The sequence below is a fragment of the Triturus cristatus genome, chromosome 4_1, assembly GCF_964204655.1.
Source record: "Triturus cristatus chromosome 4_1, aTriCri1.1, whole genome shotgun sequence".
Lineage (NCBI taxonomy): Eukaryota > Metazoa > Chordata > Amphibia > Caudata > Salamandridae > Triturus > Triturus cristatus.
The window spans coordinates 1,217,796,688-1,217,812,299 of record NC_140585.1 but is presented as its reverse complement, the minus strand read 5'-3'; positions in this window follow the sequence as shown (position 1 = coordinate 1,217,812,299).

Below are 15,612 nucleotides of genomic sequence, written 5' to 3'. Positions count from 1 at the left end.
ACCCCCAGTCAACTGATCTGGGTTTAATCCATCACCGTTCTTTAGCCCACTCTGCCATCCCAGTTTAGACATGGCCATATGCAAATCAGTCTGACCCTGTGCCTCATGGGAACAGTCCAGCCCGAACTGCCAAGCCATGTCTTCCCTGGACCGGAAACAAGCTTCCTAGGACCAGTTTCTGGGGACTCACGTCTGAGCATACCCTGCCAACTTATGGGGAACAAAGCAAAAACCAAAGGAAATGATGGACGAAGTGTTGAACATTGCAAGCACTCACCCCCTGTTCCCATGAGGCACAGGGTCAGACTGATTTACATATGGCCAGGTCTAAACTGGGGTGGCGGAGGGAACTAAAGAATGATGATGGATTAAACCCAGATCAGTTGACTGGGGGTGAGTGCTTGCAATGTTCAACACTCCGTCCATCATTTCCTTTGGTTTTGATTTGTTCGCCATAAGTTGGCAGGGTATGCTCAGACGTGAGTCCCTTGCTCACTTTGCCACTGGATTCAAGCAAGCCTGGCTGAAGATGGCTGAAATGCCAGAAACCGGTCCTAGGAAGCTTGTTTCCGGTCCAGGGAAGACATGGCTTGGCAGTTCGGACTGGACTGTTCCCATGAGGCACAGGGTCAGACTGATTTGCATATGGCCATGTCTGAACTGGGGTGGCAGAGTGGGCTAAAGAACGGTGATGGATTAAACCCAGATCAGTTGACTGGGGGTGAGTGCTTGCAATGTTCAACACTCCGTCCATCATTTCCTTTGAAAATCCTACCATGATATAGAGCCGGTTCACTGCAATGCCCACAGCGTCATCACCCTTTGTCTTCCAGAGCTGAATAAACCAAATGTTGTCGATAATTATTCGAACGGGAAACATTTTACTTCCCTTTGCTCTTTGCCAAATGAACGAGGGGCTTGTGCAATCCTGTGAAACCGCTGTGTGTTTCTAAGATCCAGGAACTGTGTGTAACCATGTACAACATTAGAGAGCTTATGGCAGGGAGGTCTCAATGCGCACACGTAGCTGAGCCCACCAGAAGTGTAAACGACTGCCAAGCTACACAATGATTGATTGTGCTAAGGATGCAAGGCAGCTTTTGCTGTTAACTCCCTTTAATTGCATTTTGAGACTTACCAGAAATCACACTGCTGCACGACCACAGGTAATTTAGCAAACAGCAATCCAAGATGGCGCCCTAGCAGTCAGCAGAAAGGCGTCTGTTTTCGGATTATCTGACAGTTAATAGTGTAGTCAGCACAACACAGCTCCGTGTGCTGTTGCACTTAGGCTTCTGAGGTGCAAAACAAGTTCACAGTCTCTTCCAACTGGAGGAGGAAACCCACTATTCATCTGAATCACAATGCAGACTTCCTATGCTGTTCCGCTCTTACATTTCCACCTTGCGTTAAAACAAATGGAGACCCTGCCAAGGAGCTTTTGGGCTGAAGATGAAAGGGCTCCTACTGGAAATTAGAGAAAATCATGTCTCGCGACTTGTCAACTATCTCCCATTAGGAGAAGTATTTAGTTCTCCTGTATCTGACCCAAACTTCAATATTTTCAATCTTTCTGTCCAAAAAGTACTATAATGTGTTTCCCTTACGCCTAGTGCTGGGCTGGGCGTTTTTGCACATGTTACCGAGAGCTCCGCCCACACACATTTTTGCTTCTAATAACATTCAGATATTGGCCTGGGTGGGAATCGGGGATGTAACTACCACACACTCCCTCCTGGCTATGATAACATAAGACAAAGGAGGGATTCTGACTTCTGGCCTGCCACCTGCATCCAGGCGGAAGCAGAGGAAGAGAAGGGTTGATCAAGAGCAATTTTTGCATGCGCCACGCAGCATATTTCTATTTTATCTCAAGCAACCTTTCGTATTAAATCTCTTTTCAGCTACATAAAAAAACATTTTAGGACTCAGAAAATATGGCCACAACCAAATGGAATGCGGTGTTACATTCTGGATACCTATGGGTTTTGTTCCCCTCATTTCTTTGGCAAAAAAACGTAATTTCTACCACCATATTTACTAAGGTTAAAGCAAATGGGAAAATTGGTTGGGTAGATTTTCTGCCCTGGCAGAAATTCCTGTTGAACAGTAACAATTGTTTCCTACTGGATCCCGATGGAGTATATGAGGTTTTTTGACATTTGACTACATGCGTTAGCAGAATAATTGGCTTATTGGTTAAAAGAAAGTAACCAAGTAGCCACTGAACCAATAGATGTCATTACCAGAAATAAACAGTTTCAATGTCACTGATCTCTTTCCACAGCCCTTGCGAGGTCTAAAGCGGTTTCTCAATTGTTGAATAAGTAGCTATTTCGTATGTGTTAATTTAATAGCGATTCATGGCCCACTAGTTCACAGAATCGCTCCAGTTTTCTTCATCTTCCTGGGTGCCTCTCTGGTGTATGATTAAAAGTGTTACTTGTAGATTGAGTTATGCAGGAAAAGATGGGTGAAGTGCCTGAGGTATGGAAACGGGATAGAACTGTTGCACATTTTCAACAGTGCATAAACGTGGGTGTTGTAGAAAGAAGGAGAGATCAACACAATCGTGCATTCAGTACTTACCATCCATATGCTGGTACAGCTTACATACAGCTGTGGCTGATGATTGTGCCTTTATAGGATGCCATATTGGGTAGTACATAGTTGTGAGGAGAATCATTAGCCCTCCAATCATTTCTCAGCTCCCTCTTGTGGCCCGTTGACTTAACCAACTAGGACTTTGATAAACTTTTTTTGCTGATCACCATTATCTTCTTGGGAAGGGCGTCCTCAATTAGCAACAGTGCCATAAGGTTTTTTTGGTGTGAAGTTTGAATTTTAATTGGAGAAAGACTGATTCAGTGATAAGGATTGCCTTTGCACGATGCTGAGGGCTTTGAATGATCAAGTAGCCCGTGCAGGACATTTGGGGCCGGGGGCCATCCAGTTAAATCTAGTCTATATTATTTTACATTTGTTCTTTACGTACTTTGTAAGCCCCATGAAGAGCCACAAAGTTCACAAATCTGTTGTCTTCTGACTAGATGCAGAAGAAGCCATTTGTAACTGGTCAACTGGAATACTCACCAATGATACTGCTTGTATTCTCATTGGCCAAGATGGTCATTGCAATACTGTCAGCTTCAGCATTTTCCATGGAGCAAACTTGTACCAGTGCTTTTCTATGTGAAAATATTTTAGAATTTGTCTACGAATATACCCGTCAATGTAATCCTGTTCTAATAACTTTTTGAAACAAAAATGTATTAAATTATATTGTTTTATTTTCATAAAACAGTTAGCCGTGCCCACTTTGAGTAAAGACCCATATTTAGGTCAAGCATGGCCAGCGCATGTGTATTAGAGTATGGACTTGAAGCTCCGACCACAATTTTTATTGGCTTGTGTCACTGGCCTTTGTAAATGCTGGCTTCTGATTTGTTAAGAGGCTTGTTAGTCCCTCCTTAGTACTGCCTTATCTTCATTTGTAACCTCCCATAAGGACTGGCCCTTTTACTTCTGTTGTTACACTGTATGTCTTATTGAGTCTGTAAGCACTATTTTCTTTAATGAGTTTCTCCTACTGCAGGTATGACATGCTGTCCTGCAACATTCAGCGCACCATGCGCGCTTTCACTTTCCAAGCAGCCCGGGACAACGGCGGCTTCTTATTTGAAATGAAATAGGTCTCGCATTTGCAAGAGTTTGAGCTATTGGCATTGTAAATGACAATGCCTTTTATTTATGTGTTTATTATGAAAACAGATAAATAAAAGGCACTGTCATTTACAATGCCAATAGCATTAAACTCTTGCAAATGCGAGACCTATTGCATTGCAAATGCTTGTTGTTATTTGGTGTAAATCTATTCAGTAGTTTTGGAGATATTTAAAGAACATCTAAATTTGTGTATCTAGTTGCAGGAATAATTTGTGACTATTTTGCATTGAATCGTGAATGGGTGTCCCAACAGGAACACAGTGATTGGCTGATGGCAACCTGTGAAAAAAGTTGCAGCCGCCATTTTAAGTAACAGGACACGGTCCCCTTGGCTGAAATTAAACATGAAAAGTGATATAAGGGTTCAGGAAAGAGGTACCCTCACCCCATGGCTGCAATATAAGGGTGTTTCAGAGACCCCTTATGTGTAAAATACATTGAAAAATGTATTTTTTCCCACATGTGATATTTGCAAATTCATTGCGATGCTCCCATGTAACGTCACAATGAATGTGCGAATATTGCCACAATTAAAAAAAATACATTCACACCCACTCACAGACCCACTGAGACACTCGCACACCCACTCATAGATCCACACAGACACTCACGCACCCACTCACAGACCCATTCAGACACCCACGCACCTACTCCCGGACCCACTCAGAGACACATTCAGCCACTCATAGACCTACTCAGAGACTCACATACCCACTCACAGACCCTCTCAGAGACTCATGCACCTTCTTAGAGACCCACTCAAAGACTCATGCACCCATTCACCGACCCACTCAAAGACTCACACACCCACTCAGAGACTCACACGCTCACTTACAGACTCACTCACAAACTCTTGCACCCACTCACAGACCCACTCGGAGACTCCTGCACCCAATCACAGATTTTTCTTTTTTTTGCAGATTTATATAGCGCAAACTCGACCCAAAGGTATTGGAGCGCTTTACATAAGCAACAGTTACGTTACACAAGGACACATTCATTCTTTTTTTCATTTTTGGTAGGCACCGGGAGATTAAGTGATTTGTCCAGAATCACAGGATGTGGAGTCGACCCCGAGGCTCGAACCTTGGTTTCCCAGCTCCAAAGTTGGCAGTCTAGCCGTAAGACCACATCCTCTCCCCAGATCAACTCATACACTTAGGCAACCGCTCACAGACCCACTCAGACATTCACACACCCACTCACAAACCTACTCACACACCCTCTCACAGACCCACCAAGAGACTCATGCACCCGCTCAGACACTCATGCACCTACTCACAGACCAACTCAGAGACTTGTGCACCCACTCACAGACCACACACTGACCCATGCACCCACTCACAGACCCACTCAGAGACTCATGAACCCATTCACAGAACCACTCAGAGACCTATGCACCCACTCAAAGACCCACTCAGACATTCAAACACCCTCTCAGAGACTCACTCAGACAACCAAGCACCTACTCACAGATCCATTTATACACACACACCCACTCACAGATCCACTCAGAGACTCAATCACCCACTCACAGACCCACTAAGACATTCATGCACCCATTCACAGACCCACTAAGAGACTCATGAACCCACTTACAGACCCACAAAGAGACTCATGCTCCTACTCACAGATCCACTGCTAGAGTCATGCACCCTCTCAGAGACTCATGCACTCACTCACAGACCCACTCAGAGACTTGTGTGCCTTCTTACAGACTCACTCAGAGACCCATGCACCCACTCACAGACCCACTCAGACACTCAATCACCCACTTACAGACCTATTCAGGCATTCATGCACCCACCCAGAAACCAGTCAGAAATAGACCCACTCAGAGACACATTCAGCCACTCACTGACCCTCTCAGAGACTCGTGCACCTTCTTACTGACCTACTGAAAGACTCATGCACCTACTCACTGAACCACTCAGAGACCCACTCAGAGACACACACTCACTCACAGACTCACTCAGAGACTCATGCAGCCACTCACAGACCCACTCAGAGACTCCTGTACCCACTCACAGATCAACTCATACCCTTAGGCACCCGCTCACAGACCCACTCAGACATTAACACACCCACTCACAGACCTACCAAGAGACTCATGCACCCACTCAGACACTAATGCACCCACTCACAGACCCACTCAGAGACTTGTGCACCCACTCACAGACCACTCAGAGACATATGCACCCACTCACAGACCCACTCAGACATTCATGTACCCACTCAGAGATCCAGTCAGCTACTCATCATGAACCCACTCACAGAAACACTTAGACTCATGCACCCACTCACAGACCCACTCAGACATTCACACACCCTCTCAGAGACTCACTCAGACACCCAAGCACCCACTCACAGACCCATTTATACACTCACACACCCACTCACAGATTCACTCAGAGACTCATGCACCCACTCACGGACCCACTAAGACATTCACGCACCCACTCACAGACCCACTAAGAGACTCATGCACCCACTTACAGACCCACAAAGAGACTCATGAATCCATTCACAGATCCACTCCTAGACTCATGCACCCAATCAGAGACGCGTGCACGTACTCACAGACCCACTCAGATACTTGTGTGCCCTCTTATAGTCCCACTCAGAGACCCATGCATCCACTCACAGACTCATCAGACATTCATGCACCTACTCAGAGATCCAGTCAAATGCTCATGCACCCACTCACAGACCCACTCAGAGACTCATTCACCCACTCAGAACCACTCAGACATTCACACACCCACACTGAGACCCACTTAGGCACTCATGCACCCACTCACAGACCCACTCAGAGACTTATGCACTCTCTCACAGACCCACTCATAAGCTCATGAACTCACTCATAGACAGACTCTAAGACTCATGCACTCACTCACCGACTCACACATATACTCACACACCCCCTCACAGACAGGCTTTCATACCCACTCACAGCCCCACTCAGACACTCATGCACCTACTCAGAGACCCACACAGACACTTACATATCCATTCACAGACCCACTTACAGACCCACACAGACACTCACAGACCCTCTCAGACAATCATTCACCCCTTCACAGACGCACTCAGACACTCACACACTCTCAAAGTTACAGGTTACAGTAAGGAAATACAATTTTAAAAACCTTTGAAATTCACAAAAAAAACAAAAGTTACATGGACCTTATAGTTAGGAAATAACTAAAACTGTAGAAATTCACTGAAAAAAACAAAGGTTACAGGGACGTTATAGCTAGTCTTAGATTAAATTAATACAAAACCATTGAAATTCAGCAGTTATAGCTACCTGAACTTACTATAACATACACCCCCGCAATACACTGCTTATTACCTCACGTATTACATCACTCATGATGTGGTCAGTGACATCACTGATGAAATATCAAATTACATCACTGATAACATCATTCAGTGAGTGTAAGTACAGCTACCCACACACCTACTTATTCACACATACAGCCACTCACACACGCACACACAACCACCCATACAGCCGCTGAGACACCCACTACCACATTGATACAGTCACTGTGCCACTCACATCACATGTACTGGAAACAGTATCACTCATTAGTAGTATAAAAAGAATAGTAATTTAACTTATGCAATAGCTTAGGATATAATGTCCAAATGTCATGAGCTTAGGATATATCTTTATTTCTCAAAAACATTTACGAAACACATACACTCACTGGATGATGGCATCAGTGATGTCATTTGAGATGTCATCAGTGATGTCACTGACCATCTCATGAGTGATGTAATATGTGAGGTCATACGCAATGCACTGCGGGGGTGTAAGTTGCAGTTAGCTCAAGTAACTATAACTGCTGAATTTCAATTGCTTTGTACGAGTGAAATCTGAGCCTAACAATAACGTCGCTTTAACCTTTGTTTTTTTCAGTGAATAGCTAAGGTTTTTTTTAATTCTAATTTCTAACTATAAACTCCTTTTAACCTTTGTTTTTTTAGTGCATATCTATCTATCTAGATACATCTATAGATAGATAGATAGATAGATAGATAGATAGATAGATAGATAGATAGATAGATAGATAGATAGATAGATAGATAGATAGATAGATAGATAGATAGATAGATAGATATAGATTTATATATATAGAGAGAGAGATAGTCCTTCTCTCTTGTTTATCTTGATCTTGTGCTGTGGTTGAATATATCCAAATACAATGTTAAAATGGGCAACATGCAAGTTGTAATATATAATAGCCATTTAGGAACAGTTACTTAGATTTTTGACTGTGAGAGATGTATTGTGCATATTTTGTCACTCTGTGCAAACAGTACAAAAACATTTCCTGAAGGAACAGAGACTAGAGGTGACCACTGATAGACCATGAGTGGATAGGGTCTCTGGATCTTAAGCATTCCTTTTTCAAATTCCATTTAAGATATATCTTAGTAAAATTAAAAGAATTTTGAAGAATAACAAACATTTTCTCCAAAGGGATGATAGTTGCTAATCAAAGCCAGAAAATCAGTGGAAGTTTTAGAATACTCTAATTAGGTCTGGCTGGGGTTATTGGAACTCCACGAAGTGACAAAAAAACTCTGCTGTCCTCCGTGGAGTTCCGCAAGCTGCGGAGTGAGGTATGTCGCTCTGATTTTTAGCGCCAGGAGTTTGTCCCATGCTGTAAAATCAGCACGACCAGCACCATGGCAGCGCAAGCTGGCGCAACTACTTTCTGCTGCTCAAGTAGATGTTCTACTCGAGCGGCAGCTTCCTGAAAGTGAGCATCAGGTTTGTCGATGCGAGCGGTAGCGACCTGCCGCAACCACCCGCGTTGACAAATCTTGCCGGGAGGTGGTCTAGCATACGATTCTCCTTGCTCGCCCTCAGAAACGTAACGATGGCGAGCCCCGAGAGAGGAAAAACTCCACTCCGCACTGCTACGTGGTGTTTTTCAGAGCACCGAGTGGGAAAAACTCCGGGAGCAGAGCAAATTTTTACTCCTAGGCCTAACTCTAATGATACAATCACCCTTTTTCATGAGTTGGGGTTTTCTATCATCTAAAAAAAATTGATATTGGCAAAGTGTCTGGTACATTGAAGCAGGACTTTGACACTGTCCAAAAGATGTCTGAAGACTTGGCTTCTGTTCTGGCAGTCAGAATCTTGTATTTTTCTTGTGCCTCAAGCACGGCTGTTAAGGTGCACTCAAGATATATGTGAAATCAGTAATCTAGCAGTCTTGCACGCAAGATAAGTCTATCTTCAGCTGTAAGTAAACAATTTCAGTTATGGTCAGTAGAGTTAAATCCAATTGAGGGGAACCTTTCTGAGCTCCTCTAGAGTTCAGACTGAGGCCTCAGGGAAGGTTAAATTTGGGGGAACTCCAGGATATCTTAACAATCAGAAAAAAACGTTATTGAAGATATGTAGCTTCTTCTTTGGATCCTAGCGAGACTTCCTATTTCTTTGGAAACAGCCATTACAACGTGGTTGGTTCACGGCATAGCATTTAGCACATATGCGTTACAACACATGCATCGCTGCCACGCATAGCCTTTACCATGCATGCCTTTACAACGAATAACGTTGTAAAGGTATAGGAATATCAAGGAGGGACTAGCGCATTTCAACGAGGGATCAGATTGCCCTATTAAAAACTCGAGTGAGTAAATCCAAGCAAGTTCAAGCAGCCTGGTTTACACCTGAGCTTCATGACGGTAAAAGGCGTTGTAAAAATTTGGAGAGATGATGGCGACGGATTCATCTCACTGATGATAAACAGGAATATCGGACAGCCCTTACCCTGTACCATAAAAACATAAAGCTAGCCTGTAAATTATATATTAGCCAACAGCTAACTCAGGCTGAGAATACTCCAAAGCTTTGCTTCAGATTTTGAAAACCTTTACTAATCCCAAAGCCTGTGATTTTGAGGAAGTTTCATCTCAAATCCTCTGTGATAAAATAGCTGACTATTTTATACAGAAAATAGATACCATCTGTAGTAAGATCACCTCTGCAGGCAGCTCACAGCTGGGTGCTGCGACTATAGAACATCCATCCTGCTTGAAAGTAAACTCATTGGTGAGTTTCCCTCCTCTAACTTTAGCCTAAGGTGGAAACCTTAATGTGCAATGTGAAATCAGGCTCGCCACTTGATGTTATACCTGCCAAAACCTCGTCCTCTCTTGCCAAATAGCTGGCAGCCCCAATGTGCTCTTTACTTAATTTGTCACTGAAGGTCTTTCCGCCGCATTCGATACGGTCGACCACCAGATTTTGCTCAGGAGACTAGAGGAAGTTGGTATTGGTGGAGTGGCACTGCAGTGGATGAATAGTTTCCTTACAAATCGCTCCCAGACCGTGAATCTGGGGTCGTATCGTTCTAAGTCTAAAGAACTGACCAAGGGAGTGCCCCAGGGTCTTGTTTAAGCCCCACTTTATTTAACATCTATATCACTCCCTTGGCCGCACTTCTAAGGACCTACGGGTTCATCCCGATATCATATGCAGATGACACCCAACTTACCTTTTCTTTCAAAAACTCTCTCCAGACAGCTCAAACCACCTTCTCCTCCGGCATGTTGGCCATCTCTCAATGGATGCGCAACAACTTCTTGCAATTAAATGCCGAAAAGTCTGAGATCATGCTGTTTAGAGAGGCTCCATTGCTGTGGACCCCATAATGGTGGCCAAGAGAGTTAGGAACTGATCCAGTACCAAAGACAATGGTAAACAAGCATTGGCATAGCCAATAGGTCTCGCTTTTGGGACCTTATAAGTATTTAGTTATGCAGCACAATATCCTTGGTGCAACAACATCAACTGTTGCATGGCTAAACACTTATAAGGTCCCAAAGGCGTGACCTATTGGCTATGCCAATGCTTGTTTATTTACTTAAGAGCCTGCTGTTGCATTGCTGTAAATAATTATTGTGCTTATGGGGAGGTGACACAACATATAGTGCTGCGAGGGCTTGGCTTGGAGAAGGATGAAGGTGCTATAGAAGTCAGACAAAGTGTTGGTGGGAAAGACAGATCAGCTGAAGGAGTGAGTGTATGAAAGCAAAGAAAGGAGGGAGATGAATAAACTAATGCAATAGAAATCAGAGCGGCTAAGCTTAGGTTTACCATGGTGAAGTCTGAGTTATTGTTCTTAGCTTATGTTTGCCATGGTGAAGTCAATTCAATTAAATTCATAAAGCTTTATTCGGACCTTAACACAAAGTCCATAAAAGCACATGCATACAAACATAAAAAAAAACAAAATCAAAATAACCAATTATCATAAATACAGATCAAATACAAGTTTAAAAAACCATTAAAATATCATACTATTCCTAACTTTGATCGCTTGTAGGAGAAAGGTTGCAGTAAAAAAACAGACATCTGGATTTAGGTTAAAAAACAACTTCATTGAATCATGGACATTACGTGTACCATACTTTAAGAAAATAGGTTTTAGGAAGGCTGAACAAAGGTTACCATAACATTTACAAAACAGTAAAAAGTGCATAGTGCTTTGTGCAGATGAGTGATCACATAGGCAAGGGCCAATCGGATATTTTTTAATGATGGGGAAAGCCACCAGATGGTGCACAATCCCCAACCTTAATCTGGTTAATACAAAGCGGTGGGAAACTCTGTTAACGTAGCTCAGATATGGTTGGTAGCCAACAGTCTCACTATACCTTCCATAGACCAAACCAGTAGAAGAATGGCCACCCAACTTCTCCCGCCACTCAGATTTATGGCTCATAAAAATGAGCTTCATCTCACCCTTTGACAAACTAGAGGCAATGTGCATATCCTTTCTAATGTCAAATCCGTAAATCTCTGAGAAGCTATTGACTACAAATTTGATCCAGGGAATCTTCATGTGGTCATCTGTTAGAAAACAATCACTAATGATTGCTCTATTTAACGATGTCTCTTCCTTGGACCAGATGGCGCGCCATAACATTAGAGGTCTTAAAGTAATTTGGTCTAAAAGATATTGTATCCCAAGCTCTCTATGCATCAATTCATTAGAGGCGGATATAGGTAGGCACAAAAGTCTCTTTTGAAAAAGATTTTCCTCTACTTGGAGACTTCGGGCCGAGTAATGGCCCCAAACTCCAGCACCATAAAGAGCAATCGAAAGACATCTCATTTGATAAATTGTTAACATGTCTTTGATCCGCTTATCCCCAATTTTACTGGCCATCTTGGCCCGGACATAGGTAATCTCACTAGACCAGCAGCCGTTCTTGGTAAAATTAATGCCAAGGTAGTTAAAGGAATTCACCGTTTGCACTTTATGCCCATCGATAAAATAGGAATTTGGTTTTTTGGAACCCAAACCGCATTCCAAGATGTGGGTTTTAGATTTATTAATCAATAGTTTCCTATCCTGGATGAACATAGAAAACTTATCCATCAGACGTTGTAGGCCTATAGGCGTCCTAGATAAAATCACGGCATCATCTGCATAAAGTAAAACCGGGACCTTAAAATCATTAATATTCGGGGCATCTGCCACCACTGTTTTTAGGACTGAATCAACTTCATTTATAAAGAGGGTAAAGAGAAGGGGTGCAAGAACACACCCTTGTCTTATACCGCGCCCTATCTTAAACTTGGGAGTACGCCCCCCCCCCCCCCCGGTCCATAGCGGACACTGGTGCTAAGGTTGGAATAAAGACGTGCCAGGAAATAGATAATACCCTCGGGCGCCCCCAGATCCAATCATTTGGCCCATAATATACTATGGTCCACCATATCGAAGGCGCTGCTCAAATCTGCAAAGCAGAGATAGAGAGAGCCTTTCTTGGCCCTCGTATACTTCCTGATTAGGAGGTCGAGGTTGAGACATTGCTCAATAGTCCCTCGACCCTTCCTAAAACCATATTGGCAATTGGCCAAAATGTTGTTAGAATCGGCCCACTCTTCCAACCTGACCAGAAGCACCCTGCTCATGATTTTTACAGAGGAATCGAGAAGGGAGATTGGACGATAATTCTTCGCATCACCCCTGTCTCCCTTCTTATAAATCGGAATAATGATGGATTCCTCCCAAGTAGGTGGGACTCCATTACATACTGCCGCATTAAAAACTTTAGTCAACAATGGGCCCCACAACTCGGGGGCTAATTTATACAGGTCAATAGGCACCCCGTCGGGACCCTGGGCCTTCCCGCCGTTACTTAAGGTGATACTTCCCAGTACTTCGGCTATAGAGATATTCAGAGGTATGATAGGCCAATCATCTTCCTGGCCACCCCTCTGTCTTACTGAATCAAAGATCTCTGAGAAATGGGAAACCCAGTTCTCCTCACTTACATTAGCCGTCAATTCGGGCATCTTGTCATCCTTTAGGAACGGACAATTAACCGTATCCCAAAATAAAGAAGAATCTGAGGTGACTGCTGCCAGATCAAGTTTATCCCAGGCCTCTTGCCTTAATTCCGCCTTCCTGTTTTTAACTGCAGCCTGGTAGGTGGCTCTCAAGTCTCTAACCATGCTGTTATCTCTTGGCTTAGCTCGCAGAGCATCTTTAAGCCCCTTCAGTGCAATAGTACTGGCATGGTCAAACCACCCCTTTTGTTTGGATACCTTAGCCTTTCCATGTTTCGTAAATTTGTTATCAATAAAATGATTAATTTTGATAAAATTATGCACAACTTGATCAGTAACCACCTTACTTTCTAAAATGGCAGAAATTTCTACCAGACAACTTGCAACAATGGAGTTTGACACAAGCTCCGCTTTATCCCCTTTCCATCTAATCTTGGTTCCATTAGGTCGGTGCGGTTCAATATTAACAATGGTACACGTGTTAGAACCCTGCTTCACCTTCCATAAAAAAGTCTCAATGGTGATACAGTTGTGGTCGCTAAGCGCATTATCCACGACCACCGGAGTCAAACACCAAGGACTAAAACTGGAGGATATGCAAATAAAATCAATTACAGTATTTGCATTCCTTCCCCTAAAGGTAGGGATTAAATCTCCACAATCATTTTTAGCATTAACCAGGATTTCCATATCATAGGTGGTTAGGATTTTATTCAGGGCTTCTCCGTATTTATTATGTGGGAAATGGGGAACTTCATCTCCTAGACTATCATTATAACCACAAACCCTTTGAGAGGAAAGTGGACAGACAGCAATATTAAAATCTCCCACCCAAATATCATCAAAAACAATATCATACTCCATTAGAATATCAGCCAGGGCAGTCTCTAGTGCTAACACAACCTGATGCCTAGTGTTATCAAAAACATTATTATAAAAATGTATTAAAAGAACGTTTCTCCCATGCTCCTGATAAAGCCATAGGATCTTGGAATGGACCCCAACCAGTATATGTTTTTTTACCACAATGGGAACATCCACTGAAATCAAAACCAGAAGCCCTCCTTTTGCCCTACCCGAAGGGGATGCCACAGCTGGTAAATGGTAGGAAACGTACCCATTGTAATTAATTTGGTCCATACACCAGGTCTCTTGAAAGCATATAATATTAAAAACGTTAATAAACTCCAGCCAACCCAAACAGGCATCCTTAGAGGAAATACCTACTACATTCCAACTACCAATAGAACATACCCGGGGTTAGAGTTTTTAGTGTGCATTGGGCTCAAAGGAATTGGGCCACAATGATTGTGCAAAACACTAATCAAAGAAGAAGTTCCACCCCCGTCGTCGAAGCCCAGGCTCTCACCTTCGCGGCACCTGTTATCCTTAATAATATCATCCCCAGGACTACTGTTAACTCCTGGTCCCACTAGGTCAACTACCCCTAGATTGACCTCACCTCCCAAACCTTCAAAAGAAACATCTTCTTCCCTTATGTTCGCCTGGTCGGTACCCAGTCAATCGTTAGAATCCAGACCGCTCAAAGACTGGAATCTATTGGATGTTGCTACATTAAAGGTAGTAAACAGGTTTAAATCTCTTGTCCCCACCCTCTCATGATCAGTATTAATCTGGTTATACAAATGCCTATAAAAAGAACCAAGGGAACGAAGATGAATCCCTTGACCATGGTAGGGGAGGGAACTACCTTTACTCAGAACGGTGGAGGCAAGGTGAGGGTTTCTAAAGTTGACTACTATACAGTCGCCAACACAATTCTTGCGTGAGCTACCAATCCAATTGACTCTTCTGGTACATATGATTTCATCAGCTAGGGCTACTGGGAAACCACACTCCCTATGGAGCCAATCCACTGTCTTGTTTTTCAGGGAGGCATGCGATTCACTATAAGAATTATAAGAATTATTTTGACCCCTCTCTCTAACCGGGGGTACATTAGTCAGAACTGCCACATAGGGTGCACAGTCCGGTGGTAAGTCAGGCTGGGAATTAGCATTATTTTTAACTATCCCAGAGCTTTGTGTCACCTGGTTCCCTAAAACAACATTAGACGAAGAATTACATCCTATACTCAACGGGGGGGTAGACCCAGTAGGTCCCTTCTCACAAGTGCCATCAGAAGGAGGCATAGGAATATTAGGCATAACCGTTGTAGGGATCTCATTTGCATTCTTAGAATTAGGGCCTCCTGCTACCTTATCCTTAACATATTCGCCGGTACTGGGCTTCATAAATGATTCTAACAAACCTCCTAATCTTACAACCTCTGCATTAACCGTGTTCAACTTGATCAGAAGGGATCAAGTCGAACTTGGTTTCAAGGGTGTTGATCAAAAGATCGAATAGCTCTCCATCTAAGGTGGCCGGGGTAGGGGCCAAAGCTACATTAGAATTTCCCTCAACACTAGATGGGAGTAGAATCACTTTCTTGTTTATTCGACTCATCCCCCGCTTAGATTGAGCATTCTTTGTGGTATTCCTACAAGCCCGTGGGGCTCGCTGCAATCTTGTTGCCGTAGGACATGGCA